We start from the raw sequence: 20,501 nt of genomic DNA on the forward strand, positions 1-20,501 counted from the left end.
AGTTGCTTGGACTTGGTTGCCTTCGCTATGTGTGCTGCTTCATTGTGTTGGTGTTTGGCCTGCTTCGAGCATACACAAGTCGTCACYACCACTCACCACCCTTGTTAGCTCGTGCGTTCGGCCACCCAGCGCTGCGGCGGCGATTCTGACTGTGGCGGCGCGTGTGCTACTATTCTGCTGTGACAGTTGTTGTCGTGCGCTTAGTCTTCGTTGGGCGGTCTGTGTGCTAGCAACGTGTTGCTCCTCTCGTTTTTCACGTTTGACGATTTTCCGATTTTCTATATTGTTCACCCAGTAATTGTGTGGTGCGCTGAACGTATGCGAACGCATTTATGTGTATGTATTTGGGTTCAATCGGGCGAAAAAAGTAAAATTCACCGAAACTGTGTCAAAGTGCAAAAGTACTGTTATTTTTGGCGAAAACTAAAAAGTCTTAAATACACATTAAATGAAGGTTTAAAATGCAAATTTGACTACGARGTATTTCGCGGCTTGCTGGCGTGACAATCCCAGTCACACATACGTGTAAACGTTGCGAAGTGGCACTTGCGTGAGTGTGCGTGCAACGAATTTGGCCTGGCTGCAATGCAACAAGTTTTGATTGTTCGTCCGAAGCTGTGAAGTGTTGTGCTTTTAAAAGCGAGTGCTGAGGAATAAAAAAGTTCGCAAGAGCAAGTGTGAAGACATAAAATTTTTGTTTTTATTTTTGTTTTGAAATTGCAATAAACGCGGTTTCTGGCTTTTATATTTGCTTCTTTAATGAAGTTTCATAAATCTTGCAGAATTCATTGGCATTAGTTTATTTGCCCCCTAAAAAGACGTTGAGACTTAAAACATAAATWAAGTTGTAAAATTTCTTATATATATTGACGCGAGTTAAGTTCAATGTTTATGTTATGTTATGTATTTCATTCTGTCATATAAAAATAAAATAAATAAATAATCCAACAATTTTAACATACTGAAATTCAGTTTTTTTTCTAAATAATATTTGAAATAGAAACAAAAATTAATGTTTGAGTTGCTTGAAAATTTGCTGACATTTTCAGTTTAAAGTTTTTAATTCAATTTCTACACTGCTGGTACTTACCAGTGTTATGAATTAAAAAAATCTTAGATCTCAGAAACCATATTGATGCCAATGCGCCTATTTATATGCTACAATTTTTATTTATTTGCTTAGTTTCGGAGACATGGAAAAAATATCGTAAATTTTAATCATAATGGGAAAGGATTCGGACTTCAGGTTGCATCAAATGGCAGTTTGAATAAACCTAATAATGATATTTTTAATTTATACAAGAATATGTATGTATATTCATATCAAGTTTAAATYGCAATTACCATCAATTCTTTTTTCTTCAATGAAATTGTAAATTTAAAGCCAATTTTGGGCTCTCAAAAACACTTCCAAATTTGAAATGACTTTTTTGGAAGCAAAATTTTGATTTTCCATTATTTTATGAACCACAGAATGTTTATATTCAGAGCTTTAATAATTGTTATTTCATTAAAAAAGACGTTGTGCAATTAATTTATGTGGCAATTCGATCGTGTCATGAGCCGAAGCCCATACTAAGTTAAAATGCAAACAAAAAATAAAGAAAAATTAAAGAAATGAATAAAACAATTACTAAATTTCGTAAAAAAATTCAGAATATATTTATTTTTCCTGAATTTTTTTTTTTTTGTAATTATTCCTGATTCCCAACATTATTTAAATGTGGGAGTTTAGACGGTCGTTGCACTCTTTTATAAATATGAACTCTTTTGGTTCGTTCTCAGACAATCACCTTAACTACCTACTACTTATCTGGTTCACCCACAATGAGAAATMTTCCTTAATTATTTTTTTAAYACTTTATTTTATTTCGCAACGCACTRCTAACTTCAGTCAATGTGGCAATATTATAAGCTCAAATGTTGCATTTCTTAAAAATGTATACCAAGCTAAGGCAGAAGTACTCTTCTAGTATGTTGGACGTCTTTACTTCTTGTTATTTTTTATTAAACAATTATTTGAGAACTTTTTTAGTGATTTAGAAAAATTTAAAGTACATACTAAAGCTAAACAAAGCAAGCTTTTCACAGCTTAAACAACCTACATATAAATTCGTTACGTTTATATGAGTCTTACTGTAATACGAAAAAGAATCATTAAAGTGTGTTTGAGCATTCGATTATCACTGCAATAAAAATAGTTGCTATTAAGTTTAGTTTAGRAGTTTTATGTATTGACCAACGAACTCCAAATACTAAAAGAACGAAACTCATTTAAATAAATTTATCAAAGTGAAATAGTAAATTAATATTTCACGCAAAAAAAAAAAATTTGGTGAATACCAGAAATAAAAAATCAAAAATTGATGCAACAATTAACAGTTATAACTTTCTCAATGCAAYTTTAAATTGAAATATTTTTACTTTTGCAGCAAATTCGAAATAATAATAAAGGAAAAACATTGAATATTAACTRAAAGGCAAAACCGCACGTTCACTAAACAAATTCCTGCCGGAAATAAAAATTATCTTAGAAATTTGTATGTGCATAAATTAATTTGAAACGTGTAAAAGTGACAAGCGCTGAAGTGACACAAGAGCCGGCATATTGATACACGTCAATGAAATATACACGCACAAACACACTTATGAAGGCAAGCGCGTATACAACTCAATTTGAATTTGTAGCGTGTTTGTGATGTCGATTGACAGCTGTTACTGTAAATTGCATTAACTGTTTACCAAGAGTGAATATAAATAAATAAAAGAGAAATTACAAGCGCAACAAACAACAAAAACAAACAAGTGCTAAATGTAAACGAAATAACTGGAAAATAAAGCATTCATCTGAATCACGCCCACAGCTGGAAAGCAGGCGCCACCAATAGCCGAAAAGCAACAAGTACGGGTAAGTCTGCGCTAAGGTGCCGCTATACTGAGCCTTTCTTCTCCACCAAAGCAAAGGTGAAAAAAACTTGCAATAAAAGAAAGTGAAAATGTAGCACGTTGCCGCACTACCGTTACTTTGTCGTGTTTTACGTAKGCAAATCCGCAACAGCTTAGGCAGTTGTTGACGACTACATAAAATACAGCAAGTTGCCGTGCTCACAAACGCACACACACGTACATATGTATTTGGTTGACTTGTGTACGAAATTTGTATTACTTCCGTTTGGATGGGTGTGTGTGTTAGTAAATAATTTTCTGGGCCCTTTTTCTCTTCAGCGCCTGCGGCAAAGGTAGTTTGCAAAAAAAACGCATTTAAATACAGTGGATTTCATCTTTGTGGAATTTTTAGAATTCAGCTCCGCTCCAGCGTGCTTTCGCCGCGCATTTCTTTGCTTTTATGTCGCATTTTGTGTTGTTATTGTCAACGCAGCTGTGCCGAAAATAAGCATCAATCAACATCAGCAACGAAATTTCGCAACAGCAAGCCCAACATTTAAGATTTTACGCAACTCTCCGCATTCTTSCTGTGGCAGTGCTTACAATGAATTACATACATATACATACTTRTATSTATATATATGTATATTTGTTTGAGCAACTTTTGAAATGAGTTTGTGCCTTCATCTTCGGCTGCTTAATTACCTATGCATAAAACTAATGCCGCCCAGCAAATGTTCTCCCACACACAATCGCATACTCAAAGCTTAGCAATAAAGCTCACCACCCCAACCCCATTCGCTGTCCGCTCACCTGTCGCACGCTCTTCCCTTACCACCTGGCCGTGACGCCTCTGGCATCACTCAACAACCTGCCGGCTGTCGACGTGCTGATGAGCACCCTTGACGACTGCTGGTTGCGTAGGGTCCRCACCGTTAGTTGCCGGTTCCCGCTGCTCGATGCTAATGCATAAATATGTATTGTGTTGTCTTCAMGCGTCTGCAGGCGACCATTATGTTAATTTAAATTTCAAATGAAAATCGTAAATCACCAACTGACTGCTTCTAAACTACATTTATGCGCCGCTGAGCTCTTGTGTATGTGTGGTTGTGTCTGTGCTTCAGTATATGTGCGTGTAAATTTAATCCTTATTGTTGTTGTACTCATGGTTGATTTGCTTTCAGCAAATACCTTGCAGCTCAAACTGCGCCGCCATGGCTACAGTGTTCATCAAAAACACATTGATGTCCATTGTGACGCGCACGCCTGGAAATAATTATTCGCAATCGCTTTGTGAAATCAGCAGATCGTCAATGTTTTAAGTGAGTGGTCGAGTTTGTGTGTGCGTGTGTGTGGTGATGTGCTGCATAATTTATGTATATTTCGAGTAGACAGCGTTTACATCAAAAGCTAATGCTATAATCCGGCTTGAAGGGTAGAGCGGTAATTTGGCTCACCTGCCCTTAAATTAGAACCTACTTAAGGATTAAGAATAGTCTTTGATTTTGAAAAAAGCTTAAATTTTAGGATTCCAAATCAGTTATTAAATTGATGGAATATTAAGAAAATAAATTACTCCATGACTAATCTACTATGGTGTCGAAGAGTTCGGGTCAGTCAGCTTCAGCACATACAACTTTAATCAAATCCGACGAGGATGGTACTCGTATCATTATCGTACCTAATCAAGTGAAATTTTTAATATATGTAGCTTCTTTATAATATTAAAGAGAAAACCAACAATTTCCACTATTCTCCATTTACACCTAACTTTTTCGATGGAAAGTGTTWAATTTATTATATATTATGGTTCACTATTTTGAGGTAAAGCTAAAATCCACATACTTAAACAACAACTCCTGAATATGGTGACTAAGAACCTTGTTTTTAGTTTCTTATAGAGATCATRAGTTCTGTGAATCACAGCCCTTGTTGAGGCTTTCTTGAAATGGACGATTGCGAAGTTTATTCCAGTAGCAAYATAATCTGTGAATTGCAGCATTTGTCTTGAAAATGCCGCAAAGAATCTGAGGACCCTAATGCAAAGTTCGTGTGTCGAGTATATAATAGTCAAAATGCGCCAATATTATGGAGAGAAATAATACAGGCATGTTAGTTATAAGAATGGAGGCTGTGTATATATATAATATTTAATAAAGGAATTTTTTGTATTAGACTCATTACATGTAATAATAAAAAATCCACAAACGGACTTTGTTTACTTTACTTCGAAGCTTACCCAAGCCTTCATGATTTGCCAGAAAAAGTTGGGAGTTGGGGTTTAGTCTAACTTTTTCTTGAAATGCGCAGATAATACGGTAGAATGAACTTTCAGTGATATGTTTTGCAACGTTTCCTTAAACCGGTTCATAATCATATAAATATGTACTAAACCAGATAAAAGGTTTTCAATACTCATAAATTTCTTAAAATTTCGAAGTAGTTATTCATTTTCTTTCACTTTTACATAAAATGAAATTTGAATAGATTTTTTTAGTTCAGAAACTATTTGCATATTTGCGGTATTTTTATTAAATTTGCAATTGTTCATAACATTTTTTTTGATGACTCATGCCCAGCTACGGCTGCTTTTATGCCGGTCTCTTTCGACCAATTCAAAGATTTTATCAAAATTTTCGGCGACAAGCCTTCCGGAGCGTGGCCCACTTTCGACCTCCTCTACACCAGAACGAAAACGTTGAAAGCATCGTTGTGCGGTGGAAATGGAAACTGTTTCGGGTCCATAAACTGCACAAATTTTATTGGCGGCTTGAGATGCATTTTTGCCTTTATCGTAGTAGTACTGTAAATTATGCCGTATCTTGTCTTTATTTAGCTCCATGTTTGAGACGCTAAAACTCATGAACAACTTAAAAGAAGCGACAATCAATCAAGCACGTGTTAGCGCGTGAAATAAGCTTTCCAAACAGGTATAGCATGACCCGTTGCGACGAATAAAACTAGAACAATGCGCTCTCAGCGCCAACTAACGAAAATACCGCAAGACTTTTTTGATAACCGTATGTATTTGGAAATTAAATTTTGAATGAAAAGCAATACACAGTACAAAAAAAAAATACAATATGCATTTACTGACCAGCTGTGAAGAGAAATAAAGTCAGTATATTTCCAATTCAACTGAAAAAGCTGGTAAACTCATTGCTCAGTGCTCGTAATCGATTTCAAAATGGAATTTCCAAGGCCTTATGAAATCATATTTCAGTTTTGCAAGTATTAATCACAATGCTTTTCCCGAAATAAGAATGCACATGTCTGTTAGAAATGCAGAGTAAAGTCTACTATTAGCTGAACATATACATATATACAAATATTTGTTGTCGATGTACAGRGAACTTTTATCTACTCATATCATACATTGATTGACTAAAAATTTAATTGTTTTCAAGTCGATTTGCTAATATTTAAATTCTTCAGAAACCAGGGGCAAATGAATGAATAAATGCACATATGTTTTTGTAATGGTGCGTGTAAGACTTGTGTATGGAAATATGAGCTATAAGCTGAAAATTTCGCAGTAACAATAACGGTAAAGAAATACAAATGCAACGATATATGTGTGTATAAATTTTCATATCAGCATCGGTCACGCCAACTAAAGATATATTTTAGGATTACCCTTAAATGGAGGGGGTAAATTTAATCACTTACGTTTTAGGCTTCATTGGGTAAGAATGACTACTTCAATATAAACTCTCTTAATGACTAAAGAGATTATTTTTTTTATCTTAAACCCAAAACAGATACGGTTGTTTCCGGAAATTTGAAATCTAGCTTGTAACCTCTCCACTAAACATAGTAAAAGCATATCGCTCAAAGGTCAAGCTACAAATATCTAACAGTTATTTATTTTTAGCGACCACCCTTATACTTACAGATACTTGCATACATATTTTCACAAATATTCGTATGAGCTCAGTAAGACAAAACGACAACAAGAATTTGCAAGTAAATCACTGTCTCTGTGGAATTTTCCATTTCTCTCTGTAGCTTAGAATGTATTAGGTATGCAGTTATGTGCCAAAGTTGCTCCTCAGCTTATATGTACCATAAATATATATTTACATTGGCATAAAGTGCAAGCTTATTTGCGGTTAGAGATCTGTCTTGGGGTAGGATTGCTATGAAGTTAGGCTAAAAGTTCTACTTTTAAAGGGCTTTGATACTGTSAGAAGGCTCTAATAAAATTTGAGAAACGTCGAATTCGTATAAACGAATTTATTTTTTGGAGCACTGTAATAATTTAAATATGAAACAATTAATTTGTATCGTGAGCATCCCATAAAATTCCTTAAGAAAGTCTGGTTTCTGTTTTCAAACGACCAACAATACTCTCATGACAACGGACAATCCGATTACTGAATATAGTGCCCAACACTAATACCTAAAATCCTGAAATTTTTCTAATATAGATYAGACAATTATCCCTMAATTATTTTTGTACCCAGAACAAAWRACAGCCGATCGGWCGACTACAGCATATATCTGCCATGCAAACTTAATGATCAAAGYTAAGTCCTYATAAAGTTTCTCATTAATTATCGTCCAAGCCAACGCTACAATCGCCGAATATCTTGYTTTATACAGTCTGCAAAGTGTAGCTGCCATACAAGCGATCAAAATGAAGAGAAATCTGTTTTAATATCCTTTCACAAATACACCCGTGAATGGCATTACAGCTTTGGTCGAATTTTGGGTTTCAAAAAGATCCGCCTTTTTGACAAATGAAATCTGACGTGTGTTTATATTCTCTGGCGACTAAGCATGTACTTACAAGTGCTGCCGTCTGAATAACATTTTGTAAAGAAATAAACAGAAACTGCCAAAAATATGTGGAAAATGTTTTGATTAGAATAACGCAACCAAAAGCAGATTACCGCAACTATTAAGGAAAGCTTATGAAAAACGGCGAAGACAATGTTGTAAAAAGCCTAGTCTATGCAAAGGCGTGCAACAGGGCTTAATAGTGTTTGCTCATACAAACACCAATRTACTTAGTAATGTACTTATAAGCGTGCAAATGGTTATGAATATAACTTGTTGATAAAGCGACAGAATAAACAGACACACAAAAAAGTCAGTCACACACACACACCCATACGACACACTACGCTGCCACAGCAGCCGTTGCGGCAGCAAAAACTCCGTCGCACACTTGTAGACGCGCCACAATCGTACAACTAGCCAGCGAATAAATTTAGAAATATGCAAAGTGGTCGCAAATAARTAAGTAGCAGAGAGAAATGTTTTCGAAAGTGCCACTGAATCACTGCGGCCACTTGCAACAATTTGTATTGCAGCGCGCACACACACATACTTACTTATAAACATGTATGTGTGTGTAGCCGTGTGAAGAGAGCAAATAAAAATGCCCGMTTTCTTCATAAGGCCATGTAAAACTTCTCCAAGTTTTTGGCATATCAACAGTTTGTGCGACAAAGCAAAGGCTGGCAAATAAATACCATAAAAGTATATACATACATACATACATATAAAAGCTGCATATTACCTAYATATGGGTGTAAATGTTACGCTGCGTTGGCTTGTAGGACTTTGTGGTACTCTTCAGTTTTTCGACTATATTTGATATGAAACATAAAGAAGTGTTTCTTTATTAGAAAAGTATCTGTCACACGATAGAAGTTCTCGAAAATACCGTTTTATAGAAAATAAGAAAGTGTTATATTCCTAATGAGATGTCATATGGCTTTTAAGCTGTCGGTGTGTCAATTCTTCTCACTTAAYTTCAGCGCTGTTCACTTATCAAGACCTTTATAATATGAAAGAACGCAGCTACACGGCTTAATTCCATAGAGAAATGTACGAATGTTAAATGTGCTTGCTATTCCACCAATTTAGATGTTAATACCATAAATAAAGTATATTATATTTGCCATGCAAGAAACTCTGCAAATAACCATATATAGGATTTCTATATTGGTGGTCAGCGAGACGAACTGAGTCTATTTGATATCAGTCCCTCATTTTTTGAGACAGATGTCGGAACTGCCGATATCGGACCACTATAGCACATAACTGCCAAAAAAACTGAACAKTCAGAATCAAATGCTTGTTTAAAAAACTTCTTCACTTCACGAGATGCCTTCACCGAATTGGGCTTGTGTTATTGTCTGTAGCAGTACCTAGTACAATCTCAGTAGAAATTTTATAGCTGGGATCWTTTTATCATATACTTAGCTGCTTTACAAACTGARCGACCAGAATAAAATTATGTGAAAAACTTGTTTATTCTGTTGTATTATATATATTGAACAGATCGGAATATTGCAACATTTAGGTGTCATATGTATAAGGTGATGGATCAACACAAACTACTAAGTAATCTTGAAACTGGCTTAAAGACAACTAAAATGTTCTGCTTTGGATGTACTGCGTTAGCTGATTTTGTTTAGTTTAGTTAGTTCAGTTATACATAAATGTAGCTGAAATAAAAAATAGATTCAAGACCTTCGAGTTAAAAATATAGTCATAATACTAAAAAAATTATAATTCATGCTGAAAATATAAGTAACAATTATTTGATAGTTTTCGTTTCGTAGGGTACCGACTCTTTACTAATGCCGATCTCAATGCAGCTCTGCTTGCCTTCACTTTGTCACTGTTGCTATTTGTTTTGGACTAGTCCRTCCTCCAAACTGACGTTGCACGGCATGTCATACAGATGGCACACAATTACGCGCAAGCTGCAGCAAATCTGTATCCTCAACTGTGCTGCTTCTGTCACACTGCGCACACATTCGCATTTCAGTTTGCAACATTTTGTGTGTGTATGTATGTGAGSGCGTGTTGGTTGATATAGCAAAAATGTGGCAACGCAGTGGAAAATAGCTCAAGTGCCTTGGGAGATTTTCGACTGTTTGTGCAACAACTCGCACACACACACACACACAAACGCACGCGCACATGCAAAATTAAATAAGGAACAGTGGTTTATGCAGAGGAAGAAAAGGCGTGTGCGAAACTTCTAGTGAGCTTATGAGCTTGTAAGCGACTATGAGTGCGCAAACTTAAAACTTGTCTGAGCATATACACATACACACATACACACATATACACATACACATACACACCTTATTACATTTATGTGTGTGCATAGAAAGGAAATGTGTGCGTATTTGGATGCGTTTGCTGAGTGTGTGTGCTTGGCAAATATTTAAATTTGATTTTCATGCAACTCACTCGGAAATGATGTCAGCATTTATTGAGGGAATTATAAACAATTTTCATTTAAAGTGAAATAACATCTTTTCTGCATTCAAAGCAAATGTGAGTTTGCTGACTGTGGACTGTCAAAGGAAGCACACACACACACACACACACACACTTTTATATATATGTGTGTGTGGACAGCACATACCGACTTACACGGGCAGCGGGGCATTGCTTTGGAAATCTCAGTGTTGTGGGGCATGACAAAGGCTTAACTAGGCTTAAGCTGCGTCTACATCACATTAGGTTGTGGGGCATGACAAAGGCTTAACTAGGCTTAAGCTGCGTCTACATCACATTAGCATGTGTAGGTGTGTGCGTGAATACATAAATTGTGCACTGTCTTTGCCTTGCATATACACTCGCATCCATGTATTTGCATTTGCGCAACCTCTCTGTGCAAATTTGAATTTATACTGTCGCTCGTTGTGCAGCAAATCTCAGCAATTTCGAGTAAATTCTCATTCTCTGGCATTTAAGTGAGCGACACACACCCACACACACAAAGCGTCTCAGTAATTTCTACCCGCTTACATGCTTGCAACGCTGCATTAAAAATTTGTTGAACAGACATATATCCTCGTTTCTTTGTTTGTATGTGTGTGTGTGTGTGGAATAGACGCACGTGTAGCCATTCCCACCCTTCACAACGCATCGTTTACTAATCTCGTTACAAATTAGTTTGCGACACCTCCAGCCCCTCAACGCTCTGCATCGGCAAGCGTTGCACTTTCACTCAATAGCTTAACCGTCACCACTGCTACACCACCGCATGCTGCCACCCTGTTGTTCTTGCACAATGAATTGCTTGTTCGCTTTCTAGAGACGAGACGACGGACTCTCTTTGGTGCTGTTGTGCGCCTTCAGTAGCRTAAGATTAAATTTAGATTTATATCCCTGACAAAAAGTTAAGTTACGTCGCCTTCTTTTTTACTTGTTGCTTCTGCTGTTGCTTCTCTTTCTCCTTTGGCTTTCGTTCAGCTCTAACTAACCGCTTTACACAAAGCTCATCGTTACTTTGCTTGCAGCAATTGTTGCGTGCTAAATATGCATGCATACACTTATATGTGTGAGGGTTGTTGGTTTCCTGGCTTACGTTTAGCTGTGGTGTCTGCTATCGATGTTTGTGGTAAATGTAAACGTTTTGCGGCCGAACTTTCAAGCGTAACGATTTATAGTTGAACTTTTACGTTTTTTTCGGTTCTCTATGTTTCTTATCACTTGCTGCTGTGTTGCTGTTGGGTCAGTTTTTATGGCAGAGTTGTGCACTGCTCACATTGATTGAATTGGCAATATGGCCAGCACTTAAAAGATGTTTCTATTTAACGGTGAAGTAAAAAAGCCCTGAAATTGAACTCGCTTACAGAAAAAAGCCTTCTGTCGATAGAAACTAGTATCATAATACCACGCGTTACACGTTGTAAGTGCAATGATGAATCGAACAAAATACTGGTAAAAAACAAAAATATACTCACATAAAATTTAAGAAAAGCGAAGCAAACAACGGGCTGGTGTATGCCCAAAACAATATACTGTATGAATCTGAAGTGGCTTAAGGTTACCTATAACCAATTTCAAGTACATAGAAGTGGTATAAGTAAAACAGTAAAAAGAAAGCCAAAATTTTTGTAGCTTGTTCGGATAAAAACAGGGTCCGTTCCGGTGGTAAGATTTTTTGTATTTTTGGCCAAAGGGTGTAGGGCCAAGCTACCACCATTTATTAAATTTGCAAAAATTGCTATTAGTGAAGAATTTTGAACTGAAATTCATACTCAGAACATCTTAAATACCCCGCAKACTTCTTAGCACATCAGTCGCACSTTTTTCCTTCAGATTAGCTGAGTAGTGTAATCGCGAAAAAATATAACTTTTATGTCGTTAATCTGTCTTGAAGGGTTATATCCTAATGTGAATTCCAAAAAACGATTTTTCATGCATATCGAATTTATGTACAGTGGTGGTCTTATAATTAGAAACCACTTTCAGTGAAAATTTTTAATTCGTCAAGTAAAGAGTTTCAGAAATATCAGCGCATTTGTACGATTTTGTATCCAAAAAATATTAAAGGCGATTTGCTCGAAATGATGCTCTCCGAGTTGGTGAGGAAATTTTGTTTTCAAAAGAAAATTTTCATACAAATTTCTTAGAGAATTTCCAAAGAAAAGATGTTTTTGTTAAAAATTCACATTTTTTTGCYACTCTAAACTAATTTTTTTCAAATTTCTTCCGTGTTTTTGACTATTCCTCCGAGCATTGCTTGTATTCATCTACAACAACAATAATTTTACTTGGTTTTGTATTTGAGATAATTTTAAACAAAAAGTCTTCCGCGCTATCAGAAATACTATAYTGCTTTCTGGCTTGCAAGTGATGTAATCCTTTAAAATATTTAAAGTCTTAGTGTCTTCTCCGCAACCTCAGTAGAAAGAGCTTAGATTTTCAGAAAAACTGAAGAGTTTTTTACTTGCCGCCAAACAATCAGTTAAACACTCCTATTAATCAAAACCTTWGCCGCCCCGAAGCTGATGGAGGGGTAAAAAAGTTCTGAGCTTTTCTTGAACGAAAAAAAGCGTCTGATARAACTTGTGTTTGGGCATAACTTAATTATGTAAGTTAGTTATCGCCAGCATTAAATTTTTTGTCTTCAATTTTCGGCAGAATGCTGTCACCTAAACACTGCGTGAATTAAGTTCTTTCGCATGCAAATGTATGGGCATACATGTGCACATGTGTTTGTGTATTTACATACATATATCTACTTGTATTTTTAGTATATATGTGCATGTATATGTTTGTTACTTATATTTTTACTTGAGCGAAAAGTGTCCTGGGCTGCATAAAGTCCCAATGGCCAATGGCAAATGGCAAATAAGTGAAATGAAGGCGTCCACTGCTTTTGTCAACGTCACCGCTATTGTTGTTGTTATTGCTGTTTTTCTGCCCAGCTGTCCTTCKATGTTTTCGGCCAACTGCTGCTATTGGACAAACGTCTGTGTGACGGCGGCGCCAATTTATTGGCAACAACACCAGCGAGAACGTTGGCAATGGTGACAGGCGACATTTAACAGGTTTTAAAGATTTTATACACAAATATTTTATTTTATATACATTTTATATACTTACTATATGTTCATATTATATTCATATTAATTTTTTATTTCTAGTTTTGTCGCTTTTTTGCGTTTCATTATTATTTTTTATTTTTTTTTTTGCGGTGTTGCTATGAAATTAAATTTTTGACTTTTTGCGGAAACAAAAGCAAAAAACCCTGCCAGTTTTCGCTTTATAATAAAGAGCAGGCCGGAAAACAGCTACGCGCCCACGCCCACACTCATATTTAAGCACATATCTACATGCAAGTGAAGCCCATATTAAGTGGCATATTAGTGTTGTTGTCGCGCCAGTTGTCGCGCCAAAATTAATACCTTAAAAAGATATAAAATTCGCGTTGTTAGGCGAACGGCTCACACACKCATCCCCACTCCGACACTTATGAGTGCATTTATAGGCATATATGCATGAGCGTTTGTATGTGTACATGCATATGTAATACAATGATCCAAATTACGGTGGTAAAAGGCAATTCAGTTGACTGCTTTTAATGCCGCCATTGTTTTTTGTATGCAATTGTTGAAAGGAGAAATTAATATATTCTCCTAYATATGTGCAGCATGTGCAACACACCATAGTTTGCAATCTGCGCTCAACTGCACGGGACTATGTCAGCGACGAAGCCTTTAACCCCACACCGCTCAGCTCGAGTGTCTCGCACGCCCYTACGCTTATCGCAGCGCAGCAAGTGGCACTTTCATTTTTTTCTTCATACGTCTCATACGTTTTTGGGCGTTTGTGGGTATGTGTGCGTGGTTATTTTTTGTTTTATGCCTTGTCGTTGTCGTTGTCGTCGTTAGCCATCAGCCGACGGCCACCGTCATATAATGGTTTTTGTGCTTTCATTGCCGTAGCTCGCCACACGAAATTCACCTGCAGATGAGTTTAAATCGGCGAATGCACAGATATGCGAAAGCGTGTGTGTGTGTGGATTGTTTTTCTTTTTGCAGCGGGTATAAAWTGTTGCCACAACGCATTCACATCTGCTGAGAAACAAAAAACGAAAATCCACARCAGAAATAATGGCGGTAGGTGGAAAAAAATTGCAGCTTACCGTAATTCTCGTTGCCATTGAACTGTAATTACTCGTCACATTCAACGCTCATACATGTGTGTGTATGTATATATGTATACATCAAAGCGTCTTTGCATGAGTGCATGAAATTACACTTTTACACTTGCATATGAACAGAAATATACATGTATCCGTATAAGCACTTACATAAATACATACTCATGTAGTAAGTGTGTTTTAAGTTGGCGTGTATAATTTGCTCACAATTACATGTCGGCTCTCACGTGGACGTGTGTGTTCTTGCCTGCGCGTGTATGTATGCGTGGCGGCATTATTACCTTAAAGAAAGCGTCAACAATTTTTATTGACACTCATGCTGCGCCGTTACACAAACAACGGCAAAATTTTGCTTTACACCGCTTTCCACTTTATTTAAATTCTACAAAGGAAAACACCAACAATAACAACGGTGTAATTTTACAATTAAGAAAATGAAATTAATTTGCCATTGCAAAAGCCAAAGAGGAGAATAAAATTGCATAATCGATATTGGTAAATTGATACTGATTGGTACTTTGGCTTTCAKGCTTTTAAAGAAATGTTGAATACGTTAAATAAAATTAATAATTAGGTTTAAGTGTGGCATATTGCCGTGGTTATACCGCATAACGAGWCAATTTAGAATGGGTCAGCGGAAAATATTCTGCGGATCATTCGGAACAACTTTGCCTAGAATATGAGTCTATGCCCGGTTTCGAGCCAACGATTTTTTAAGTGAAGAAACCCTAATGCGGTGTCAGTCCCATATTCTCTTAGACATAATGGTTCGCATAAGCGATTTTATAGAACAAAGCAACCCGCTCTAATATAGGGATATTAATTTTTATGTGGAAATAACATTTTCATTTTCTATATAATAAAATTTAATAGCGCATTYACTCTATTTGAAGTATAGTAAAACGTCCCTAAGAGTTGACCACTAAATTAAATAAATTTTTTATGATTACTTGCATTTAATTACAACTGATTTACAATTCACCTTTCAGCAAAGATATTAATTTATAATATTTCATTTGAAAATACTCGTTGTGGGCAATTGCTGAAGTGTGGTCTGTTTCAGCAAAAACTTACTAGTAATGCATATTTTTTTAGAACATCAGAAAGTAGACATATCAACGAAGAAAGACCTTCCAACTTTTTTAGGAAACGCCCTGACGTGAGATTTTTCGATTGATAATAAAATAATTTTCCCCATGGGATAATAAATGTTTTACACACAAAAATTACAAACTGGTTGGACAATGGACCAGGGGCGTAGCTACCGCCGTATTTGCCGTATCAATTATACGGGGCCCCCAGGCCACGGGGGCCCCCAAAGTGTGTAAGGAAAAAGAATAAAAACTTTCTAATTTATTTTATTTTACAAATGACAAAATTCTATAAAACAATTCCTTTTTTTCCCGCCTTAAGCGTGCGTTCAAAAGTTGGYAACACTCTACATCGTTATGGCGGGCTGCGGGACTTCCCCGTTTTACTTACTTCACTCAGCRGGAAATCCCCGGGAATCCTTCATCGATATCGCGATGTACGTGTACGTTGTTGTAYTTTGCATTGGATGTTAAACCACGGAGTGCAGTGCACTGTTTATTTAYGYGCTTTATATAAATGTGCATGACATTGTAATTCAGTACAAACAATATTGTTCTTCTGGTTTAGCAGTATTAGTAGCGATTTGTTAAAGAAATGAGTGAAAGGAAAAGTGATTATCAGAGCGGCACTGAGAAAAGAAAAATTAAACAGAAAAGGGACGAGGTCATAAAAAAAGTGCCCAAAATRTCTTTATTTTTTCAGAGACAAGATACTGTGAGTGATTTTAAATAGAATGTGCCAATTAAGAAATCAGAATTCATTTAATAGTTTGCTAAATGAATCCAAAGATTTAGCAAARGAGTGGTCGGTAACAACTGTTTTTAAAAACAGTAGGCGAAAGATAACGAAGCGTTTTTTTGATGAGTTATCACAAGATGAAAGAATTTCCGATCCGGAATCCTATTTCAAAGTCAATGTATACTATTGCTGTTTAGATATATTAATTTCTCAAACTAAAGAAAGATTTCAGAGCCTTTGCAACATGAGCAGTATAATTCTTCAAGCGAAGAGATATTAAACGCTTCCGGAAAACTGTCTGCTAAATACAGTAAAGACATTTCACTTAATCTTTGTGACCAATTAAAGGCTCTAAAAACATGCTTAAATTCTGCAATTAAAAAAATGTATTCCATTAAAGAACTCATTGAATTATTGCTAGTAAAATTCAATAGTCTTGCATCCAGTTTTCCCGAGGTAATCAGAGCATGCTTCTTATTCTTGACCCTTCCAGTTACAACCGCAACGGCAGAAAGAAGTTTTTCAAAATTAAAACTAATAAAAAATTACTTAAGAACTTCGATGGGACAAGAACGGCTGTCARACATCTCACTATTGTCCATAGAGGCAGAAACTTTAGAAAAACTAAAATCATCATCAGCCATAAATGATTTAATAAAGAAAGAAAGAAAACAAATTTGTTTGATATAAAAATTAAAAGCTTACATATTTGTGAGACTTTGTATACCTTATATGTATATATGTATATATATATATATATATATATTTTTTTTTTTTTTGTTTAAAGTAACCTTTCTCACTTTTACAACTTGTTCTCTAGAACCTATAATTTTAGCGAAAGTCGAGATAAACTGTTCTATATCCTTGAAAGTTCAATTCCCTCAGCTTYCCCTTTCCGCAGCGTGCGCGCAATTATTATTAGTTTCCTTTTATTTCTGTTGCAATTTGTCACGAAGTTTGTAATACCCAGTAGGAAGGGTCGGAGACCCTATAAATGATCAGTATGTCGAGCTGAGTCGATTTAGCCATGTCCGTCTGTCCGTCTGTCTGTATATATACGAACTAGTCACTCAGTTTTTAAGATATCGTTTTGAAATTTTGAACGATCGGAATCAAGTTCTTGTATGGAAACTTCACATTTGGCAATGTATTTTCACGAAATTTGAACACATAGTTACTAACAGAAATGCAGCTGTGAAGGTTATTTAGCTTCGGTGCAACCGAAGTTAACGTTTTTTCTTGTTTTATTCTTGCSTGAGCTTAATTATACTAATTTAGGTTTACTTTCAAAAATTATCGACTCGCTCCATTGCTAGGTGTTGATTGACTCCCCACGGTATTAATCAATAAATTACTCACTTGAGTTTGGTTTTTGACGTACTAATTGACGTAAGCCGACGAATATTTAAGTTTTTATACTACACGTTTCTATATTCGTCATAGACATTGCTGAGATATGAGATATGTCGCATTCGTTAAACATACCCTTTGTTCACACAAACTGGAGTTATATTATATYATTGTATATTGTATCCTTCACAGTTGCATTTTTTGTAGCATAAAACATCTTTATCTGGTTTTTGATCGTTCAGTGTGTACGGTAGCTATGCTGTGGTAGTTCGGTAGTTCCGACAAGCGACCAACCTCTCGAAGGGAGATATCGATATTCTAAAAAATATTTTCCACCTTGTGAGCGGTAATGTTACTAATATTTCTTATTTCTGTAACTTCAGCCAAATTGTTAAAAAGAACATAGCTCTATTGTGTATCTAATTTTTATTAGCCTACAAAACTCCAAATTCTCTATTTATAAATGTGGAAATAAATGCTCTGCCTTCCAAAGTGGTAATAGTGTGAGATCAAAGAAAATAATGCTTTTATTATTCACCACTAAGCAATTGCTAATTAARTAATTCAATTAAGCATGTCCCAATACCCACTTTGTCTTAGTAGCACTATCAGGCTGTTATCAAATGGTAGCAAGTTTCGTAAGCCAGTCACACGTGTGGCATGCCACAAAGCACCACACCAATACGCAGCTGCAATTATACGACACTTTAGTGCATTTAGATGTTTCACATGCGTGGAATTACGAATGGAAAGGATCTGCAAACAGCATTCAGCGACCAGCGCTGGCAAACTGTCTTATCTACTTCGAACATTAGCTCTTCTACGGGATAAAGGTAGCCTAGAGCAGCAGCTGTTTATCGGTTCGTTTTCCAGTTAGGAGCCAGTTGTGTTGTTTCCCATCATGTGTATATGCATATACATTTGTGTATTGAATTTTATCGCCAACTATCCCAGTGGCTAAGATGCTTAAGTGACCAGTTCTATTTGTATGTGGTATATATGTTCATATATGTTTGTAGGTGCGTGTAGCTTCACTTAATATAATAGTCACCCTTAAACCTTGGAGTAAACCTATATGTTTATATATTCCCATGGTGTCTTTTAATTGTTGTAATACAGTTCAGCTGCCCTGCAAAAAAATCGAATGAGTTTGGGATCACATCACACAAGGTAGTATTAAAAGTTCTTAAACACATAAATTTTTATATAAATTTGAGAATATTCTTTAAACAAAACATATACATTTTGTACATACACACGTTTATATACATATCTTGATATATACATATATATATATACATTGTAACATATTAGCGTAGCATTGAAGTCTACTTGGATTTGCCTACAAGTGCGTCCACTAAATTTTTATCAAATTAATTGGTTTTATGTTTGTCCTCTTGAATATTAAGGCTTCGTAGGCCCCATTTAATTGTGGCGTCTTCATATTTTATTTATATCGGAACCGAGTGCTGGTGTAATTAACGCCATTACTTCATGACTTTACAGGTAAAACTGACCCCACAAAAAAGTTCAGACTTCCCACGTAAACTCTTGTACCCTTACCTATTGAGGTTTTCATACACACATACCTGTGTATATGCGTGGTATATTTACTACTAATTACCCTTGGTTAAGAATTTAGTAAACTCATTGTAATTACTACACATATTTGATAAGGCAATACATGTCATTAAGTAATTTAATGGCCTTGCATAAAAGTCAAATTGCCTTTGAAGCGTTATGTACCACCAGCTTGATTAAAGCTTTCCGTTCATTCACCTTTCACCTTGTCGAGTTGGCTTCTTGGTGAAGGGMGTTTAAGCGATCATTATATTCCACTGAGGCTAAACTTAAATAAAATGTCCTTTGTTTCTACGAATTTTATATATTTATTCTATAAACTGGATTGATACAAGGTCTACAATAATTAGAAAGGCAACCCACATGACTTCTTCGGTTTCGTTCCTAAATATATATAATAAATAAACAAAGAGAATCATGAAACGTGAATCAGTAATAACTTATCTTCAGATTATTCCAGGAAAACCCGCTTCAAATTCAATTTGCTGATAGCTGCCCGTTGCTTTGAGAAATTTTACCTTTCATTTTAAAAGTTTCTTCCACTCGACGCCGTTATCAGTCGATTGCGACGGTCCTCGAAATTAGTTTCATCAAAAACCATTTAATTCATGGACATTGATAACAACTCAGCTGTTATTTGGAGCGTTTTAACCAATCGGAACGCCAGTTTAATCATAATTCCAGCATAAACCACAACCACCAGAACCTCCATGCCTCCTTAACAATCAACAGTGCCTATGCCTAGGATTCTTCTACCCTCATTAAATGCCATGGAGAAAAAACAGAAACACAAACAACAACTCAATGAAAGCCGTAACCAATTTAATCAGCTCCGCCAATTAAATTCAATGGTAGGTAAATTAAAAAAGGATTTTTCGGGCACAAATTGCGACTAAGCAAATATTTACCCAAGTCCTTCAATATGGCTAGCACATACATTGCTACATATTTCGACACTAATCCCAACAAACAACAACAACAAAAAAAACGAAAGCAAATAAATAAAGCATTAAAATTGAGCTGCGCGAAGGCATAGGAAAKGATGAAGCACAGCAATAACAATGATTGGCGAAACAATGATAAATAACAATGCGGCAAGAAGGCCGTAAACAAGTTAAGGGCGGTCGATACACATACACTCACTTTGTAATAACATATATTATATTCTATATTGTTTGTGTATGTGCTTCAACTACACATGCMGTTAAGTCTTGAAGGACCACGTAGTAGATCACGTTCCACCAATAAAAGATAACAAACCCGCACTATAAATTCAATTGCAACAGGCTGAACAGCAAACGGGAAGAGAATTAATATTGAGGAAAATGTCCCACCCTCTTCAAGCGCTTCAACAGCGCGCTCTGAAACGAGCGCGAGAGGGTGCTGCCAAAGTAAACGGTGTCATACGAAATTAAAAAAAAAA

At 35.9% G+C, this 20,501-nt stretch overlaps 1 protein-coding gene across 3 annotated transcripts in view; it reads left to right on the forward strand.

Annotated features, from left to right (window-relative positions):
- The first annotated feature begins 220 nt into the window (after positions 1 to 220).
- The window catches only part of LOC108971574 (connectin), an 80,909-nt gene continuing 60,628 nt past the window's right edge, over positions 221 to 20,501 (forward strand). Inside the window, exons 1-2 of one of the 3 annotated variants that reach the window (XM_018937735.1) lie at positions 221 to 336; positions 2,433 to 2,908. The gene's annotated coding sequence lies outside the window, so the exon portion shown is untranslated. The other 2 variants (XM_018937736.1, XM_018937737.1) reach the window with 2 other exon arrangements.

This window comes from Bactrocera latifrons, unplaced genomic scaffold (genome assembly GCF_001853355.1).
Source record: "Bactrocera latifrons isolate USDA-ARS-PBARC rearing strain unplaced genomic scaffold, ASM185335v1 scaffold_35, whole genome shotgun sequence".
Classification (NCBI taxonomy): Eukaryota; Metazoa; Arthropoda; class Insecta; order Diptera; family Tephritidae; genus Bactrocera; species Bactrocera latifrons.